The following is a 5,605-nucleotide window of genomic DNA, read 5'->3' as shown; positions in this document are numbered from 1 at the left end:
CACTGAGATGCATCTGCATAATCCAAAAACTGGTGGATCGGGAATTCAAAGGTTTGGGTCCAGCCCGGAGCTTGCTCTTTCCTGGCTAGCCGAGTTACCTTAGGCAAGTCAGTTTCTCTCTCCCGACGTCAGCTTCTCCCTGTACAATGATCATTCGAAGCCAGATAACCTTAGAGCGGTGCCTAGTTCCCACGTTCCGTATGCGTGGGGGTCATTCAGGCAGGTTTTTCGGGATACCAGAACCTTTAGAAAATGCTTGCTAACCAGGGATGGCTGACCGCTGGCCCGCACAGAACCTCAGCCAGCACGCCAAACCCCGCAGGGTGCAACTGTCTGGAAAGCGCGGGGACTCCTACCCAGAGCAGGTGCGTTCCTGTCCCAGCTGTGCGGGTGTCAGTTTCAGTTTCCCCAGCGGTGATGCCAGGCACAGAACTATGGGACACCTAGTCAGGGGACCCAGGAAGGCTAGAGAGAGAGAGTCCTGGAGGAAGCTCTGGGTGCACAGACCACCCCTCCAATCCCTTCTCCTCCTCCAACCTCCGTCAAGGACAACAGAGGGCATTATTTTCCCTCCAGCGCCCTCACCCGCGCCACGCTGCTGGAGGCATTGCCGCAGCTCGGACTAATTCCAGGTACATTCTATAGGTGGCATCATGCTACTGGAAATGGCCTCTTCAGAAGGGAGAGGTTCTCTCCGTGGCGTATTCAGGAACCGGGGAAGCCAAGGCAGGGCAGAACAGTCCCATTCCAAACTGGCCGGCGAGGGGGATCTTAGGCACCTGTGGAGCGCGTGGCTGGCGAGGGTTCTCTCGAACTCCAGAGGTCCCTGATCCAGGCACATATGGTTCTCCAGGATGAACACCCTGCTGGTAAGCCAGGGGTCTGGGGGAGTCTCGCCTGCCACGGCAAACGGTGGGAGAGAAAGGCCTTAGCCCCAAAGATGGTGTAGGGGGGCCTTTGGGGGGGCTATATGAGATTTCCAACAACATTGACCCACAACGGGAAGCTGTGCTGTCCTGGTGGTGGGGGCACAGGTCCCAGACGGAGGATCCTCCTTCCTTTCCAGACATCCTGACCAGGGGCCACTCATGTGACCAGGAGGAGTTTGTTAACGCCCCTGTCCTGATCCGTGAAGGGACTGGCCAGAAGTGGGGAGGGAGAAGGCAAGCCACCTGCTGGAGACAAGACTCTGGGGGTCTCCAGGAGGAGCAGGAGCCCAGATGCCGGAGGTTGATGGACTGTCCGGGGCTCCACCCTGCGCCAACTTCTCCACTCAAAGAGACCTCCCACCTTCTGTGGTCTGATCCCGCCTAATGGGCCCATCCGGTAGGTGAATCAGAGACCTGCAGGGCTGGTCACTGCAGGCAGCACTCCGCCTGACCTCAGGGAGGAGGGACGGTACAGAGATAGCAGAGAGGTGACAGCGATGCCTCTCCTCTCTCTCTCTCTCTCTCTCTCTCTCTCGCCGCCGGACTGGCTCCAGGCTACCCGCACCAGCAGGGACACTGATCCCGTGAGTCCTGCTGCCACCGCTCCTGGACTCCCCACCGCCCCGGGCCCACGCAGCTTCCAAACCTCAAGCCCCGGCCTGGGCTCTTGGCCAGGCCTGGCGCGGAGGGGATCGGAGAAATGGGGCGCGGGATCGCAGAGGACTGCATGATGGCCCAGGCCTCAGGACACAGCTGGAGGACCCCAACCCCCAAATCACAGTCCAGATCTCTTCCCTCCCCAACTCCCGCCGCCCCACCCCCGGCGTTGGGCTCGGTTTCTCTGGATTCTGGGCCTTTGCTCAGACTCAGCACAGACTCGCGTTTGTCACTCTTTTTTTTTTTTTAAACAAAAGCAATTAGATTTCCCTCTCAGCTCATTTGCATTTGCCCCTCGGAAACAGTGCGGGGGGCGGGGGCGGGTAGGGGAGGAAAGAAGGGGGCTGCCTGGCGGCGGCGGGCGACTCCTTCCGAGCGCCACAGCTGGCCCGAGCTGCCATTGCGCCGTCCACATCTGGCGCGGCCGCGCGGCCGCCGCGGCCCTCTCCCGCCCGCGCTCGGCGCCCGCGCTCCGCAGCCCGCTCGGCCGCGCGCTCATCGATCGCCGGGGCCGCGGCCGGGCGAGCAGAGAACAAGGTATAGCCTGTATTTAGGTTCCTGCCCTTATATGGCGATGTGCGCGAGCGCCCGCCGAGCGGCCTCACCATATAAGGGCACGCGGCGGGCGCCGGGCTGAGCTGGTGCGCGCTCATTGGCCCGCGCGTCTCTCAGCAACCGGCTCTCACGAGTGGAAAGGAGCCAGCCGCCCCCGCCCGCTGCCCGCCCGCTCCCCGCCCCCTCCCTTTCTTTCTCCCCCGGCCTCCCCGCCTCTCGCCCCGCACCCCCTCCTCGCCGACCCCCGTTTTCGCCTGCACCCTCTCCCCCAAGTTTCTGCGCGCGGTCGTCCCCCTCCCCCTTCGCCCGGCTGTCATTCTTTTCCTCCGGCTCGGCCTGTCCTCGCCCTCTCCGCGCGCTTCCACATCACACCCCACGCACCCCCTCCCCAAACCCGGCGGACGGCGGCTGAGGAGCCGGAAGGCCCGGATGCGGGAGGGGAGCTGGAGACCGTGTGTGTGTGTGTGTGTGTGTGTGTGTGTGTACGCGCGCGCGCGCGCGTCGCTGCTGCAGTGGCCGCCGCAGCATCAGGTCCACGGCGTGCACGCACGCGGCTCTGCGAGCAGTCCGAGTCTCCCCCGCACGCGCACACACTCACCTCCCCCGCCCCAGGGGTCATCAGAGCAATTAGCTGCCAAGAAATGTGCGTGCGGGGCGAGGGATGTGCTAAACCACAGACAGCCCTAGGTACCGCCAAATTACCATTTCCCGGGGTTTCCCTTCGGGCTGGATTTCTGAATGCAATCATAATAATGATAAATCGATGTCTCATTTAAAGGTTACTTTAAAAGCCTGCCAATTGTTGAGGGGAAGCGAGGGGAAAAAAAAAAAAAAAAAAACCCTGCGTGCGGAAGGGAAAATGCTCCAAAAGAGCCATTCTCGGGTTTCCGGGCAGAACGCAGCGGAGCGGTCGTTGCGGGATGCAGGTCAGGTGCCCAGCCCTGGGCCCACCCGCGCGGTGGGAGCCCGCGGAGGCAGAAGACGTCCCTTTACCTCTTGGCATGAGGCTCCCGTGCGCCTCAAACTCAGGCAGCCGAGGCACCGCGGTTCCTGGGGCGCCCCTCACCCCCTCCCTCACGCTCAGAGGCGCGCGCACGCGCGCGCGCACACACAGGTGTCCGGCTGACCCCTCCCGGGCGACCGCCGGTGCCGCGGCGCGGGTCCTCCTAGCGACGCCGCTGCGGCCCGAGGCGAACCCTTGGGAATTCGCTCCGCTCCCCTGGGACCCAAACAGGAACGCTAAGACAATGGGTACCCTAGCGCCCTGGGGACTTCGCCTGTGACCGAGCTCGCCTCTCCAGGGCAGCCGCCTCGCGGAGGCGCCCAGCGATGCCCCCTACTGGGAAGCCTGAGCCGGGAACACGGCGCAGGTGGGGGTCGCACAGGAGGCGGGCTCGGGTGGGGGATGGGGAACGGGCGCGATGACCACCTGACCTCCGCTTCGTCTGGGGCATCCTTCCCTGCCCTCGCCCTCCGTTCCTTCCAAACCTCAAATTCCCCCACCCTGGTCCCTCCTGGGGAAAGGTGGCGGAAACGGGCACTGCCAGGGAATGCGGGTGCGAGATTGGGAGGGCGCTGCCTGCTGGATCGAGTCAGCTTCGGCCGCCGCCTCCTCGCTGCTTCTGCGGCCGCCGCAGCCCTCGGTGCCAGCACGGATCCCTTCCTGACCTTGGCTGAGATGCGCGGCCACGGGGTTTTGCCTCACAGAAGCACCAGAAAGCACAGCACCCCCCGCCCCCACGCGCAGGGACTGAGGATGACCTCGGGGCGGAAGGTTTGCTTAGGTCTGCGCCCCGCGCCGCACGTGTGCCACGGAGACCTCTCAGAGCTCGGGAAAATCCGTGGGTGCCGGGACGCAGCCACTCAGTGCCCCCGCGTAGCCCACCCCCGCCCCGTGCCTGCCCACGCCCAGTTAGCCAGGTGGTTCCTATTCAATCCCCATTCCCAGGTTTCTGTGTGCTCAGGTACGTGGATGCCTTCGTCCAGCGGAGGGATGGGGGCGCAGGTCCCCAGGTGTCCTCCGACTTCGCCCCGCACGGGGACGTGCCTCCTTACGTGCGCCCCTTCTCTACTCTTAAACCCCAAGAGCAGGAGCCGCTCTCCAATCTGGAAACGCCTTTACCTGACCTGTTGGCTCCTGCTCTCTGCCCGCTTATTTACTGAATTTGAGTTTTCCAGCCAGTGGTAGTGAAATCGCTGGGACCGAGGACGCGGTTGGCGGGAGGGGCAGAGAGAAACTTGCAGATGGGGAACATAAAGCCCCAAACTTACAGACACACCTGTCCCCGGCGTCCGGCCACTTGGGGCTGGGCTCCTCCGGGCTGAGAGAAGGGGGGCTACGGGACCCTCTCTACTCCACCAAGTGGTCCCGATCCCTGGGTCCGACCTCACCCACGGGCCCTCGGCTCGCACTTTTCGTTTATTCCCCAGGAACCCCACGCCCGGGACTCCGGGGGTGACTTCTTCCCCCGCTCTAGTGCTCCCCTCGGCCCTGTCCCGAGTTCGCGCCGGGGTCTCCAGCTCGCCCTGGGCGCCCCTCTCCCGAGCCCCGGGCTCCCCTTGGCGCCCAAAGAAGTGTGCCTGGGCCCGGGTGCCGGGAGCCGCAGGGCCGCCGCGGGCACCCCCGCGGCGGGAGCTGCTCTCGGCGGGGCGGAGGCGGGGGTCGGGGAGCGGCTCCCTGCGGAGAGGAGGGTGGGCGCGCGGCACCTGCCGAGCTCCCGCCGCCGCTGCAGTTCATGGCGCCCGAGGATCCACCCGGATCTTCTCCGCGGAGTTCCGGGCTTGGGTCGTTTTGTAGTCGGCACGCGCACGGCTTTTAATTTAATTTTCATTTTTCTGCGGGGGGCGTCGAGGCGGGCCCGCCCAGCTGCACCGCCGCGAGGGGGTGGGGGCGAGGCCGGGGGATCTCTACTTGGGCGGGGGCGGCCCGCGGTCACGGAGGTCAACAGCCCATTAGCATTTTCCCACCCGGGAGCCGCGACCCCGGGAGGGCTCGGGGCTTGCGGGGAGGGGGGCAGGCGCGAGCACCCTCCCTCCCTCCCTGCACCGGCCTCCTGCCACCGCCCCCCCCCCCCGCGCCCCTCCGCCCGCAGGTAACCGCCCCTCCCCCGCCCCGCTCGCCCCCCGCCCCGGCCGCCGCGCCCCCTCCCGCCCCCCCCTCCACCGCCCCGACCCGCTGCCCGCCGGGGTCCCGGCGCCCGGGCGGAGAGTCCCCGGGCGAGGGAAGCGGGGCCGGGCTGCGGGGGGCCGCGGCGCCCGCCCCCGCCCGTGGCAGCGTGGCGACTGGCGCCGCTTTGGCAGCCATTTTCTGCAGCTGCCGCGGCCGGGGCTCTGCGGAGGGAGGCGCAGGCGGCCGCCGCCACACGCGCGCGGCGGGGACCGAGGGGCGCGGGGTCGCCGGCGGGGGTGCGGGCCGGCGGCCGGGGCGGGGGCGGGGGGCGCGCGGGGTCGCCGGCGCCCGCCCC

General features: G+C 66.6%; 1 long non-coding RNA gene across 1 annotated transcript; it reads left to right on the top strand.

Moving 5' to 3' along the window:
• Positions 1-714: 714 nt before the first annotated feature.
• On the top strand, positions 715-1,851 carry LOC132003797 (uncharacterized). Its single transcript, XR_009400316.1, has 3 exons — positions 715-869; positions 1,067-1,326; positions 1,484-1,851. It is a non-coding gene; the product is annotated as an uncharacterized LOC132003797 (long non-coding RNA).
• Positions 1,852-5,605: the final 3,754 nt, after the last annotated feature.

The sequence above is a fragment of the Mustela nigripes genome, chromosome 16, assembly GCF_022355385.1.
Source record: "Mustela nigripes isolate SB6536 chromosome 16, MUSNIG.SB6536, whole genome shotgun sequence".
Taxonomy (NCBI): domain Eukaryota; kingdom Metazoa; phylum Chordata; class Mammalia; order Carnivora; family Mustelidae; genus Mustela; species Mustela nigripes.
The sequence above is the reverse complement of the archived record's forward strand: the minus strand, read 5'-3'. Positions and strand labels throughout refer to the sequence as shown.